The sequence below is a fragment of the Anomalospiza imberbis genome, chromosome Z, assembly GCF_031753505.1.
Source record: "Anomalospiza imberbis isolate Cuckoo-Finch-1a 21T00152 chromosome Z, ASM3175350v1, whole genome shotgun sequence".
NCBI lineage: Eukaryota > Metazoa > Chordata > Aves > Passeriformes > Viduidae > Anomalospiza > Anomalospiza imberbis.
Window position 1 is genome coordinate 24,432,827 of NC_089721.1, and position 15,423 is coordinate 24,448,249.

The 15,423-nt window shown below is 40.7% G+C and overlaps 1 protein-coding gene across 2 annotated transcripts in view; it reads right to left on the reverse strand.

Annotated features, from left to right (window-relative positions):
• LRRC2 (leucine rich repeat containing 2) overlaps nucleotides 1-15,423 on the reverse strand; it is a 111,858-nt gene that overhangs the window by 72,809 nt on the left and 23,626 nt on the right. The window contains exon 1 of one of the 2 annotated variants that reach the window (XM_068175812.1): nucleotides 696-837. The exons of the other annotated variant lie outside the window; for it this stretch is intronic. The gene's annotated coding sequence lies outside the window, so the exon portion shown is untranslated. Of the gene's footprint in view, nucleotides 1-695; nucleotides 838-15,423 lie in introns of those variants that run through there. 2 annotated transcript variants of the gene reach the window in all.

The following is a 15,423-nucleotide window of genomic DNA, read 5'->3' on the forward strand; positions in this document are numbered from 1 at the left end:
AGCATTATCATCCATCCCTGATCCCTGAAACTGTGCTTAATTAAGTGCTGTTCAGAGGAAGAGAGCTGGTCAGTACCTTTAACCTACACAAAGTAATATGTCAATAATAACACATAAAATGTTGTGGTAGAAAGAACAACAATAATGACAATATTTGACTTTAAATGGTAGGCTGTGTTCTCAAAAGATGTAGCAGGCTGTATTTCCATGCCAGGTAGATTAACTATAAATAGCCTTCAGAAACTGAAGTTCTATAACTCTTTTAAAATTCCACTCTAAATTTTGACAGAAAGCAAAGATAAATGACTGACCTCTCAAACCATTTTTTTAATTGAAAACCATTCTCACACCAGCATATGTCCTTGAGATGAAATAGCAATGGTTTATTATAACTGAGTCACAGAGTGGAACTTGAAAGGTTTCCTAAATTATAAAGTTTGGATTTGTCACAAGTGTAAATCTATTTACAGGAACTATGCATGAGATTAATCTCACTCTCTTTAAAGACATCCACCAAACATACTGCCTTGGACTAAATCGTCTCTCTTTAAACTATTTTTCCCATATGCATTAGTTTTTAAAGATCCGCAGCACAACAGGAGCAACCTGATAGCTACTTCCCACTTTTCCTGCCATTTTCCACCTTCACCCCACACATCTGAAGAAACACAATAATCAGCAAAACTGTCACTTACCTACTACTAAAGAACACAAGTGTCCAGAGCTCCTGGGTGTGCTCTGCAGTTATTCAATGTGGGACAGTGAGGCTGTTTATAGCATAGCACAGATCATGGCCAGCCAGATCTGTTTGAACCCTGCAGCGTGACTAGCCGTCCAGATATACTAATATGCTATATTTGTAAAGTGATAACATGATCTGTGGTCTTACAGCGGAGACACCGACAGGATAAAGTGTCTGTACTGCATGAGTCAACACAGGATGGAAACAACAGTGCTAGGACAGCATCTCATTTGCTTCAAGGAAAGTGTGACAGAGCTAATATTACTCATGCTTATGTGCATTTGTTGGAAAAGGGCAAGGAGAATATATGACAAATGCATATATAGTCCGAATTCCTCTAGTACAGGCTACCTTTTCCTTTCTGTATCCATTCAATTCTGAAATAAATATACACATGTGTACACAGACTATCACCAATCAGTTTGCATGACTACAAATTTACAGCAAATTCTGCTTGTGTTTGTCACTTGTGTTCCTGCTTATTGTTAGTGGACCAGAAGGACACGTCTGTGGGCAGCCAAAGACCATCTTGCTGTAGAATCAGCATTGCCAGGGCAGGGGCTGATAAGCTCAAGGGGCTGATGCAAGCCATAGGCAAAAGGGCTGGGTCCTGGGGATGCAAGAGGGAAGATGGGCATGGACACAGAAGGCCATCAGGACCCTTATAGCCCTCCTGAGAATTCAGCATGAGTGGTTGACATTTTCAGATCGTACCTTTGATAAAATAAGCCCATTCATTTCTGGGAAGAAGGGAGGCAGGGAGGGAAAGGAGGCAGGGAAGGGAGGGAAGGGAGGCAGGGAAGGGAGGCGAGGGAGGCGAGGGAGGGAGGGAGGCGAGGGAGGGGAGGGGAGGGGAGGGGAGGGGAGGGGAGGGGAGGGGAGGGGAGGGGAGGGGAGGGGAGGGGAGGGGAGGGGAGGGGAGGGGAGGGGAGGGGAGGGGAGGGGAGGGGAGGGGAGGGGAGGGGAGGGGAGGGGAGGGGAGGGGAGGGGAGGGGAGGGGAGGGGAGGGGAAGGAAGGAAGGAAGGAAGGAAGGAAGGAAGGAAGGAAGGAAGGAAGGAAGGAAGGAAGGAAGGAAGGAAGGAAGGAAGGAAGGAAGGAAGGAAGGAAGGAAGGAAGGAAGGAAGGAAGGAAGGAAGGAAGGAAGGAAGGAAGGAAGGAAGGAAGGAAGGAAGGAAGGAAGGAAGGAAGGAAGGAAGGAAGGAAGGAGGGAAGGAGGGAAGGAGGGAAGGAGGGAAGGAAGGAAGGAAGGAAGGAAGGAAGGAAGGAAGGAAGGAAGGAAGGAAGGAAGGAAGGAAGGAAGGAAGGAAGGAAGGAAGGAAGGAAGGAAGGAAGGAAGGAAGGAAGGAAGGAAGGAAGGAAGGAAGGAAGGAAGGAAGGAAGGAAGGAAGGAAGGAAGGAAGGAAGGAAGGAAGGAAGGAAGGAAGGAAGGAAGGAAGGAAGGAAGGAAGGAAGGAAGGAAGGAAGGAAGGAAGGAAGGAAGGAAGGAAGGAAGGAAGGAAGGAAGGAAGGAAGGAAGGAAGGAAGGAAGGAAGGAAGGAAGGAAGGAAGGAAGGAAGGAAGGAAGGAAGGAAGGAAGGAAGGAAGGAAGGAAGGAAGGAAGGAAGGAAGGAAGGAAGGAAGGAAGGAAGGAAGGAAGGAAGGAAGGAAGGAAGGGTTGGTTTAATGGTTTCCATCAGAAATATTTTCAAAAACTGCTTTTAATTTATTTTCTTTTAAAATTCAGCTTTTCAATTAAAATAGTTTCATATTTATTTTCTTTTTTAAACCAAACTTTTTCAACAAGTTCTGGGTTTTTTTCATCCGTCCCAGTAACAATAACTATTAATTACTGCCACTGGGCTTGGCTTAAGCTTCAGATACTAGTTTTACATTGCTGTGCTTTCAGTGACCTTGCTGAAATCACATGATATTGGAATAGGAAAGTCATCATCTGTGAGTTTAAATGTTCAGTTTTGTCTTCAAGTCTAAAGGAGGTAGTATCAGAATTCACTTTGATTGTTTTTGATATAATTTGTTTCAAGGTGTTGTGACATGCCTGAAGGATCCTGCATCACATATCCTTACTCTTCAGTAATTTTAGTCTTCACAAACATCAGTAATAAATAGTTATCACCACATCCAATTTTTCTAATACATTTTTATTTTCTGATTAAACTACCCACAAATTTGCATGGTTTTTTGCTGTATACCTATATGGATTTCCTAAGGTAGTGAGCATTACCAGACTTCAGCCAGAAGAGCTGATGAAGAAATCAGTGAGGGAGACAATACTTTGGAGCAGGGAAAGTGCATCCCTTCAATATTCAAAAGCATGGTGTGTAATTCTCCTTTTGTGTACACTGCCTAGAAAAACATGCTGTATTTTTGTTCAGAATATGACAATATGAAATAATAATTAATTAGCAATTATATTAAGAAAATACTGACCTCCATCTCACTTTTTCAGGATCCATCCCTTGCTGTACAGGTGTTGATTTTGGCAAAAGAAGGTAAGAGGTCTTGTGTTCTGTAAGTGTTTAAATACTGAAATGTGCTTCAGTAACAGAAACCTGTGCTTGCAGTTAATTCCCTGGCCTTAGCCAAGGATTCATAGATCAGCTAACCTTCCAACTACAATCATAGCTTACCCATGACAAGGAGAGGCTTGGGATATTTGCTGGAAAGGGAATGAGAAAAAAGATCAGCTGATGAAGTAGGCATCACAAACATTAAAAAAAAAAGAGGCTATCCGAATAAAGAAAATGCACTAAGGATGGAAAAACAACTGAGGAATGGCATTAAAGATTTAGAGTATTAAAAAGTGACTGAATGGGAAGAGAGAGGTGGTGGGGAGAGGAACAGAATTTACAATACTGTTTAGTTGTGGATCTCAGTGTACCTGACAAAAAAAAAATACAAAGGAAAAGGAAAACTGTAAGTCAGTACATAAATGCTGGCATAGTATGAAAATACCACAAGCAAGGGAGTAGTAGACAGCACACTGCTCAGGCCAGTGAACAGACAGAAGGCTTGCTTACTAACAACAAAACCCATTGGCAGACTTGAATCTATTTTAAGGCATGCTAGAGTGACAGAAGAAGCTAGTTCGTTCAAAGGTGTTTGCCTACTGCATCCTGCATCCCAGTTCATCATCAGCAGTATTCATCTGTCAGAGCCAAACTGACCTTGGCTCTAACATAGCCTTGCATGCCTGCCACAGCATTCCCACAGGAATTGTTCCTCATCCAGGTGATCCAGTAGATTGACCAGCATCTATATATTCATATGACACTGCAGTCTACTGAATCATCCTTCTGGATGAGGACCATTGCCTGGGAAGTGGTACAAAAACAGTAATTTCATAAAGAGGCCTGGTCCATTTTGGCTGCTGGGGTCTCATAAACTGGAGCTATTGTGAAATACAGAAGGAGCCAGCGCTGCACTCTCTGACAACCAAGTCTTGAAAACAGCTTGCAAATCTGACCAAGCTATTGTAGTTTGAAGCCAGCTGCTCCAAAGGCAGCAGCTGTATTGCTTCCAGTGATAAATTCACTCTGAAATCAAAACAGCCCTGGTTATGAAACAGTGTACTATCCTAGGATAGCAGATCCTCTACCCATGAAACTGACAAATCCACCACTCAGATAATCCAAATTACGTAAATGAGAATTGACTATAAACAAACACACCAAGAGATATTATGTTTCTCCACTTGTGCATTAGCTGTAGAAAACTTCCCTACTTAATCTCTTCTTTATAGAAAACTCACAAAGTAAAGGCAACAAAGATACTAGCAACATAATCTGCTGAATAAATAATATCTGTATAAGCATATCTATGCTTGTTTTTCTGGTCTGTCTTCCTTTTTCATTCTAAGGATAACAATATGCAATTAAATTAACGTCAGTAGAAAACACTAAATTAAGGTCATTGTCTGGGTAACTCAGGCTGCAGCCAAGACCTAGCATGAGGTAGAAGTGGGAACAGCATTTCTTGTAGACAAGGCACTTTCATACCAGCACTTCAGACCTAAAAGACTGACAACAGAGTGGTTCTAGCATAGCTGTAATCAAAACATTTAAAGCAACAGCTTTTAAGGGACATATTTCCCATAAATATGCAACAAAGTAAAATCCATGCAAAGGCTTACACAAAGTCAGGCTGAAGAAAGAATAGAACTTGCTACAGTAATTTATCATATACTGAACAAAACTGTTCAGCAAAAATAAAACATTCCGCTTGTTGCTTTGTTTTCGTATTATCTATATGGCTTTCAGTCTTGAGCTGTCAGAGCTGCTGAGTAAATGTAATAACACTGCAGAATCCGTAAGTCACATTATAAATCACTTCAGCAGGTCAGATTCTTATATCTGTGACCTTTCAGTATTAAGGGGTCGGTCCTTTCTGATGCAATCTCAGTATGCACCAAAGAAAGATCCATTTTATAACTCCTGACAAAGCTACAGCCCAGAGATGACTGTTCTGAAATGTGCCTGAAGCATTAGTATGATGAGTTGAGTCTCAGGCAATGTTCATAATTCTGGGCTCTGAGTCATGTTATTTTGCTGTCCTACCAGTTCTGTGAAAACTTTTGTGCGGATTTAACTCTCCCATCACACAGGTGCTTCGGCAGGCTTGGCTTGTGGTTCATGTTGTACTTTTTTTGTTGAGATTGCACAGCTCTTCTGAAAACAAGCCCTTCCTCTGCTGCTTTTTAGAGACTTCATTGGAGACTCTCTTGCCTTAACACATAAGTCCTCAAAATTGCAGCTCACAAACAATCTGGGAATCAGCAACTCTCAAAGAACCACAAGACATCTGTATATCTGTCCCCCAGATTTTCATAAATGCCTTAAAAATAATTTAATGTCATTAAGACTGTTTGTCCAGAGGTAAGTCAACCTTGTGCAATAACATTCAAATTGTGACAGGAAGCATGCCTAAGAACTCACAAAGGATTGCACAGGCACTGTGAGAAAGAAATGTAGCACTTAAAATCCAGTTGTACAAGACATCACAGACTGAGTAGACAACAAGGTTGTGACTGATTGAGGTCCTCCCAGGAGGTTATTAACAAGGTTATAAAGATTCCCTAGATAAAAACTTACATTAGAATGAACATACGATGATCAGCCCTCTATGTGAATGATGTACACATCTGTAAGTAGAAGTTTTACTCAACCACAGATTCCTTTTAGAGATACTTACACTTGTACCTGATTTGAACTGAATCACCTCATTTAAGAAACATTTTCTGAACTAAATAATGGGCATGTCATCTATTGATCTCTCTCATTACATTTAATTGTGCAACAAATTAAAGATACAAGAGCCCATCAGGAGCCCACTGGTGTGAATGAACAGAAATTAGATGTGTGTTATGTTTGATTGACCAGTAATTGTTGAGAACAGGAGGCTTTTTTGATAGGAGCCAGGCTTAGGAGACAGCCTCATTAGATGTGTCATTAAAGGGAGCCAACCATAGCTATCCCTCCACCCTGACCAAGTCAGTGAAGTAGCACAAGCTCTTTTTGGGTGTGTATGTCTTCATCAAGGTGTAACAGGGCACTATCAAGGGACAAGACTTATAGTTTTCTAGGGACAATTAAACCTGGAATAATGAGGGGAAATATAGGAAAACTCAGTTCCACCTTTGCTTGCCATGAGCTTAGGAGAAAACAGACCACTAGGCTACCAAATTAAGCACTTTGCCTAGACAGCTCTAGTGGGTTAATCCTGGCTGGATTCCAAGCACACACCAAAGCTTCTCTATCACTCCTCTTTGCAAATGGACAGGGGAGAGAAAATATAATAAAACTTCCTGGGTTGAGATAAGGACAGGGAGAGATCACTCACCAATACCATCATGGGCAAAACAGGCATTAACTGGAATATTAACTGAATTTATTAGAAAAAGATTCAGAGCAGGATAATGAGAAGTAAAATAAATCTTAAAAACACCTTTCTCCTACCCCTCCTCCTTTCCATCTCTACCTCCTCCACTCTGGCAGCACAAGGAAATGGGAAACAGGAATTACAACCAGCTCAACACAGTTATTTCTCTAACTGCTCAGGGAGAGTAGTTCTTCCCTTGTTCCAGTGTGGGGACCCTACCACAGGAGTTCTCCACAAACTTTTCCAATTTGAGTCCATCCCATGGGCAACAGTTGTCCACAAACTGCTCCAACATAGGTCAGTCTTCCATGGGTGAAGTCCTTCAAGGAGAGGCTATTCCTGTGTGTGTCTCCCATGGATTTACAAGTCCTACCAGGAAACCTGCTCCAGTCTTGGCTGCTCTTTCCATAAGTCTACAGGTCCTTGCCAGGAGCCTGCTCCAGCACAGACTTCCCATGGCATCACAACCTCCTCTCAGGCATCTACCTGCTCCAGCATGGGGATCCTCCATCAGGTATAGGCAGATATCTGAATCCCTGTGGATCTCTGAATCCTTGTAGATCGCTGTGGGCTGCAGGGGTGCAGCTGCTTCACCATATTTTGCACCACGAGCTGTAGGGGAATCTCAGCTCCAGTGCTTGCAGCACCTCCTTTCCCTCTTTCTCCAGTGACCTTGATATCTTCAGAGTTGTTCATCTCACATGTTCTCACTCTGCTCTTTTCTGGCCACAATTATCAGTGCAATAACCTTTTTTTCTCTTAATCTGGTATACCAGAGGCGTTACCACCATTTCTAATTGGACCAGTCTTGGCCAATGGCACATCCATCTTTGGCACATCCATCTGGTAGGGATTAGCTCTGCCAGACACAGAGCAAGCTTTTAGCAGCTTGTCACAGAAGCCACCCTTGTAGCACCCCATACTACCAAAACCTGGCCCACAAACTCAATACAGCAGCCTATTTGTGTCTGAGAGAATGAAGCGACTCTCCACCTTGTGAAAACCACAGAACACTGTGGATTAACAGAGATTTATGGCTCTTGCCCCGTTGCTTTCTGCGGTGGTACAATAAAGAAAACAAAGAAAGGTTCCTACTCTGAGCTGGCTAGGAAGCAGCACACACACTGTTGTCATCCTCTTCCTGCAGACTTGCTGCTTTACGAAACTACAGCAGAAAATGATGTTTTTAAGAAAGAAATGAAGGGTGCCATCTATTGTCCAAATTACAGGGACACCCACTTCCTTGCATTTGTAGCATTGAACCCTGAGGTTCTTCTGCCTTCAAATATACTGCTGCTATGGAGAGATGAATACAAATATCTGATCTTTCCTTTATTCCTGCATGCCACATGGAGCCTCAGAGATAGATCTGCTTCAGCAGTCTATTTTACGGAGTGGAGGTATGTGCAAGAATATAGACTGCTGCATCCCCAGCAGTAGAGCCATTCATATACAGTATGCAGTTCAAAGGGCTCCCCATGTCTATTACTAGGCTATAGACAGAAATTTTCCTGGATGTAAGCATACTAGCTACAGATAGAAAAGACAGAGAGGAGAAGCTGTCTCTGTCTACTAATCCAATTGTTTTTGTTTTTAATTCATGACCTGCTGCTAATAAGCTAAATGGTTCACCAATAAACAACATAATATTATTTTTTTTCTTTTTTTATCTTTCTTTCTTTCTTTTCCCTTTTTTTTTTTTTTTTTTTTTTTGCAGCCTACATGCCTTGTAGGCATTCCTTAACCATCTCATGCTTGGAAATAGTTGTCACAAGCCAAAACAAAAAGAAAATAAGAAAATAAGACTGACCTTTTCAGAGCCCCTGATGTAAGGGAAGTGAGCTTGAATTTGATTAAATGTAGGAAAAGAAGCACCAAAGAATTAAACAAAAAAAGCAAGAGACAAAAGATCAGTGAGAACACATGAGGATGCCATGAGTCAGGCCAGCAAGTGAGAAAAAACTGTGACATCAGAAAACAAATTTGGCCTGCAGTGCAAGGTGCCTACTCCTGTCTTTATGGGGAAGAAGGTGTAATCTGACCTCATACCACCATTCTGGCACATCAGACAAGGCTGGGATAAAGGCTTAAAGACATTTTGGGATTCTGACTCATGACCAAGGATTGCCTGCCATGATAATAAATGCCCTTACATTGCCCACTGCCTGCTCCCCACAGGCTGTGTTGAGGTATAAGCAGACTATAAAGGGTCTCTGAAGCACATTTCCCTACAGTATTTTGGGGTGGCAGCAGAAATGCCAGGTAATTTTAATGTTTTACTGATTCAGGAGACACTTCTTGAAGGGCACATGAGCCAGAAGAAAGAGTTAATTACAATAAAGGTGCAACTCAGGTGACTTAAAGAAAAAAATTTGCCTTGAGAGTTTTAAAATTTGTTTCTCGCTCATGTGCTGCCAGCCACCTCTTCTGCCTCTTTCTGCACAATATTTTTTAGCTTTTTCAAAATTTTTATCATAACTTTATAATGGAAGACAGAGCTATGAGGCAAAGAAGTTTTGGTCCATACCTACAAACTTCAAGCAGAGGAAGTGCAAATATGAGCAAGATCTCCTTGAAAAGAAGCAACTTTCAGATAAAAACAGCAAAAAAATCATTAAGTGGCTTTTCAACTCTCTGCCATGCTACTGTTTATACACTAAATTTCGATTGTGCTGGAATGACCTAATAAGTATTAAAAGAGTTCAAGTCAATTTCTTATGCTTGGAGCCCCTATGAGTAAGATAGTTTCCAGTTTCAAAGTGACACATAGGAAGCTAGTTCAAACTAGAGCAATAAAGCTCAATCTAGGGCAGTAACAAAAAGTTTGGGGTCACTGCAGACCTTGTGCCATCAGAGTTAAGCTAATTTTGTAGTGCTTCTCTCTGTAATTTATTTCATTCTCTATACTATGAAAAGAGCTGAGAGAAATTACACTGAATGAAAGTTCAGCCTCAAAACACAACATTATAACACTGCAGTTGTAAAGACTGCAGGAAGAGTCCTGAAAGGAAGAGAAATAACTTAATTGTGCCAGTCTGATGGGTTGTTAATGGTTTTTATTTATATAGAATACAAGGTTTTTACTTAATAGCAGAGAAATACAAAGAACAAGATTAAAAATGGAGTATTGAAGGTGGATAAGGAGAAGTTTTAATTTTATGAACATTCTTAGGACACATTAATATTGATAATGTAATTCACCCAGAGACAGGCATCTCCTCTACACATGACTCATGGGGCTAGTTATCAGAATTAAATATTTAGCTGGAAGACAGTACAGGTTCTTTGCAAAAGAACCTCTATACTGCAGGGACAAGACATCAAGTTTGCTGATCCCACAGCTTACAAATCTTCACATAGCCAAAAGCCATAAAATATATATCCTCATGCCATGGAAAGCCTGAGGTTCTGGGAAGTTCTGTGAATAGTACATAGAGTGGATGTGGCACCCTGTTCCAGAAGTCTCACCAGTCACCTACAGAAAAACCAAGTCTGGGTTTGGCAGGTGCTTTGGTTCAGGGATGATTACTGACACTGATTCTAGCAGCCCCGACAGATTTGTCAATCATTCCTGTGATGATACTGACCCACCATCAGGTCTTGTGTGCCACAGTCTTTAAGTGGAAGACACAGTCAAAGACCTTGCCAGCCTTTGCAGATGAAAGGCATCACACCGATTCACTACTAGCAGCACAAGAACAGCATTATCCATTACTAGTATAGCTTTACAGAGTTGAGCTTTGTATTGTTGACAACAGCAAATATTAAAGGTGTTACAATGATTAAATATATATTAGCTTTCAGTCTGTCAAGCAAATATTACAAGAGGGAGCAGTGGCAATTACAGAAGTTAATTACAAATGGAGACAAAGCAGTTTATCACAGAAGAAGATGAATTGTAAGAAAGGATGAAGGACCCTTGTTCTGTCTGGGCAATTCATACAGATCAAACAATAACTTTAAAGTAATTAATCTAGTAGAATGTAATGATTTTTTTTTAACTGTTTAAATGATGTTTAATTTGTTTAAATGAACTATCCCATTAAGACCTAAATTCATCATTTTGATTTGGAAGGGAAGTTTTAATAAAACCCAACCTTTACCACAGCTTTAATAATTGTATTACAGGTTTATAGATTAATGTCTGAGGTGGAACAGATCCTAGTACAGTGAACTCATCAGTAGGACTGATAATGATTTCTCAGAATGCTTAAAATCAGAGACACAGAGAATAATTTTAATGAAAATATTTGGTTATGTTTTTGACTATTTCTGCCAACAGATAAATGTACATTTATAGTAGAACACAGGTTTCTAACACAGATTCAAAAATTCATATGAAGTGCTTAGGTACTACAATGGGCATAACAAAATATCCTAAAAAGAAGAGGTATTACTGAAACGGCATTGTCTAGATAGTCTTGATAGTGTGGTGAAAATATCTTCTAGGAAGGCCCTTTTAACTTCAGGATCTTTTGAGCTAAGTTTCCTACTACTGCAGGCACCAGTCAGACAGAGTTTTCCACCAGCTGATCAAACTCCTCCAGTACTAATGACAAAGAGGCTCCTGCATCTCATTTGTGTGGAGAAGAGTAGCCCTCTCCTTGTGTTTTACCCATAATTACTCACAGCCAGTTTGTGCAGGTTGTGCAAAGGCTAGCACAACCTGGACCTGCAAAAGCACAGGAACTAAATAAAGGATACCTCAGTCAGATTTCTTGCTTCTGCAATAATTACAAAGCATGCAGGATGCGAGGACCAAAGGAACTAAGTGAAATACACACTGTGAAAAGCAAAACAATTAAAACCTGTGTTCCCCAGAATTGGAGAAGAAAAAAACGTATTTAATCAGCACATCGTTATGTATCCACAAGAAATGGGTGCCAAAAAAAAAGGGAGATGGTAAGTTATTTTCTTACTGTGCCAGGTGCTTTGTGCCTTGAATAGTTCTTCATTCAATCTAATAAGATTTCATTCAATCTAACTGGATGACTGTATTTCAGAGATTTGAGATCTGCATTATAAGCAAGTAATGGAGGAGCACCAAAATGAGGTTTTTTTTTAAAGACGAAAACACACTTTGTGACTGATTCAAGTTTGTTTTTAATCTCTTGGAGAACTACATGAGGCCCCCGGTAGGAGGCAGAAGAAACTGGGATAAAATCTGCCAGAAAAAAAAAAAAAAAACACTACTAAACCTCCTTCAGTCATTTTAGCTTTCTCCCTGCCCTGGACACATCCATCTGCCCTTCTCTTCTTTTGGCGCTGGTACCTGCATTGTTCTAGACACAGCAGGTTTGGGAAGCTAAAGCATAAGAGGAAAAACACCCTATCTCTTTTGGCAGCATTAATTTCTGTCAGCTGAAATCTGCACCTGGCAGACCTCAGCAGGTGGGGAGACATGCAGCAGAAGGGAGGAGTCCCACACTGCCACACTTCTAGGTAAGCAGAAGCGTGGCAAAGCCAAATTAGCTCAGCACTTGGGAAACAGAAGTCTCACTCTCAGAAAACCAAGCACAAGCTTTTTGGACTGATGACCAGAGAGCTAATGATTGTGATGTTACTAAGCAGATTCTAGGAGACTTCAGGGTCTTCAGAAACGCTCCAAGGATCTCAAAGGTCATTCTGTCTTCTATGAAGTGATTGTACATATGTATTTAAAATCTTATATTTTTAATAGTGAATGTTGACTATAAATATTGATAGGGCTGGCTAAAGTGTGGATGACAGCATGTTGAATAAGCTCCAGTACAGTGAGAAGCACCTACTGTGCTGTGCTTGTCCTCTGCCATGATCATCAGCTAAAAGTCAGTCAATTGCATTGCTTTAAATGATTTCTCTCCAGTGTATACAAGGCATCTCTTAGGAACTACCATTTGCTGTCTGGTCCATACAGACAGCAGTCTGCTGGTGTTAGATTTTGGGAGTCAAATCCAAAATTTCCCAATGTCTTCAATAACCTGTTCTGGAAGTGAACAATAGCAGTTCCTGTCTTCAGACTCTGCTTCTGAGTAGCATATAAAGGTGTATACAGGCCTTAGTTCTCTATGATGGCATGTAGTCCAAGCCTGAGTGTAGTGTTTAAGGCATGATTCCATTAGACAGGGTGAACTGAGCTCAATTTCATCAAAAGGGAGAAAGTTTTTTGTTCCTTCTTGCCTTACATGTTCAGGTCCAAAGCAAGAGAGGAGGAGAGGCAAACATCAACCTGGGGACTCCTTGGTAGATAAGCACACCAGGCTGTATGAAAATTCCTTGAAAGCCCTAGTTCCTTCTCTGCTCCCAGGTGAATACTTCCATCCTTTACCTTGTACCAACTCTGCCAGAAAACAGTTCCTCTCTGTGGCTTATAATTAACTCAGAAGAAAGAGTTCCAGCAAAATATATTAGCAGCTTTCTGAGAATGCAATTAATTTGTAGCTGGATTTCTGAATCTAACACATACCAGCTCAAGTGGGCTGCTCAGATGAGAGTAGAAAGAGAAATAAAGCAGAGAGGTGGGGGTAAATTTCATAATATAGGGTAGAATCATAGACTATATTGAATTGGAAGGAACCAGCAAGGGTCAGCAAAGTCAAACTCCTGGCCCTGTAGGACAACTCCAAGAATCACAGCATGTGATTTACCCCATCAGTGAAAACAAATTTTTTTTGTTCAGTTCACCAGGATATAAAACCATCTTAAAATAAGTGGAAGGGAAAAGGGAGGGGAGGGGGAGAATGGGGAGAGGAGGGTGGGCCATCAGGGGTGTGAAGTGGGAAAGAATGTCATAGTAACATTTGTTTTAAGTCATAAATGCTTGAGACATTCTTGGAAGACAGGACATTCAGTTTCTCCTCTGGAGTCAGGTTGCTTCAGTATCTAACTCAGGATCATTTAACACTCCATGTCCACATCATCCCCTAGGATTTACAGCTACATAGGGGGAAAACTCACAATACATTTACTGATACAGGCTTTTTTTGCTTTGATTTATACCTTAGCAATTACAAATACAAACATGGGTAAAAGAAGAAATAGATTTGCAGGACCTGTAAGTTGCTGCTCATGTTTGATACATTCATGGCACCCTTCTTCCTGAAGAACACAGAAAACATGCAGAGAAGAACACAGTTTAATAAATTCCAGTTTCCACAACTGGAAACTTAATGTATGAAACATTGTAGTTGAAACAACCTCAGCACATACCCCTCCTATGTTTTCTAACCAGCCTGATGCAAAAACATCTTGACAGATATAATCCATAATAAAAACATGGTGTTGGCCTGCTGGCCAGTCCTTGTACCAGAATATTCACATGGAGGTCTTAAAAACTGTGTACTCTCATCACATTGCAGATGAGAGAGGTTCTGGTGTATCTGACCCAGTTTTTTGATTCAACATTTTGTCTTTACATATTTAGTTAATTCTGTTCCCAAGGATGATTTCAGTGGGATTGATGAACAGGATAAACTGACAGCAACAGAAGTCATGGTTCCCACTCCTTCTTTTCCAAATCCCTTTCTCACTTCCCCTGCTTTTGATCGAGAAACACCCAATCTGATATCAAATGAGCCAATTCAAGTTACAGACCAAAGAAAAAACAACCACTTTGTTTTGTTATTCAATGTTTTCTTTCTGAAGGCATGAGAAGGTGATCAGCCAATGACAAGGAACAGCTTACTGGATGGGAGCAGCTCATGGATTCCATATTCAATGGCATGACCTCCCCTCCCTAATCCAAAAAGCCCTGCATCACATCAATAGTGATGAATACCAACAGAATTTTAAAAATTCTGCCTCACTCAGACACCAGGAACCTTCTGTATTTTAAGCATGACGGGAATAATGTCATAATCAACTCACTGGCTTCGCTGTTGAAGCATAGCCTCTCCCAGTTCTGGCTCAACAGTGAAATGATGCAAACTGCTTGTAAAATTGTATGAGCATGTTCGATCAAAATTTTCACTGCTGCTTGAAATCACAGCTCACCCTGGGAAAAAGAGTGCATTCAAATGTAAATCTGCCTGAAGGATTATAACTTGCAACCCCACATAAACCAGTTCATACATATTTTGTGTGTGTGTGTGTGTGTGTATGTGTGTATGTGTGTGCTTATGTGTATCAAAGAAAATTAATCCCGTTTTAATCAAACTTGGAAAGGGTCCGCACAGCTGGAAAACTCAGGACATTTGTGTGGGGAAGCTGATAGCAGCTATCACTGGCTCCTCATTGACTCTTCATTGGCAGCTTCACACTTCTTGCTGTTCTGTAAGTATCAATTTTAAATGGCTTGCAACAGTGCCAGCTCAATTTAACGCCAAGAAGCTGGAGCTAGTAAAAAAGAAAGTATTGAAAAAACTGCAATTGTTGCAAGAGAGTCCATGACTTTAAGATAGTACAACTTGGAACACATGTTGCTCCTCCGTTTCAGCAGATTTCTCTTTTTTGCTTTATATGTATATATGAATTTTTATATACATATCTCTGTGTGTATGTGTGTGTGCTATATGCGTAGATGTCCAAGGAATGTTGGTATCCCAGAGTTAAATTTTATTTATCACCTATTTATATGTGGCATATAAAGTTCCATTTCCCCAAGTTGCCCAGCAAATCATTACACATTTTCTCACAGCTTTGCACATGACAAAAAGAAGATGCTTTGGTTCTAAGGACTGCAGTACAGCCATTCTGTTGTGCACTCAATAAACTGCACAAGTCCTGTGAGATCCATCCCAAGCAGCTGCAGATGATGGTGTACTGCTTATTAGACCCCATTTGAAGTTTTCTTTCATGTAATGGAGGTATGGCTTCTAGTCCTTTATTC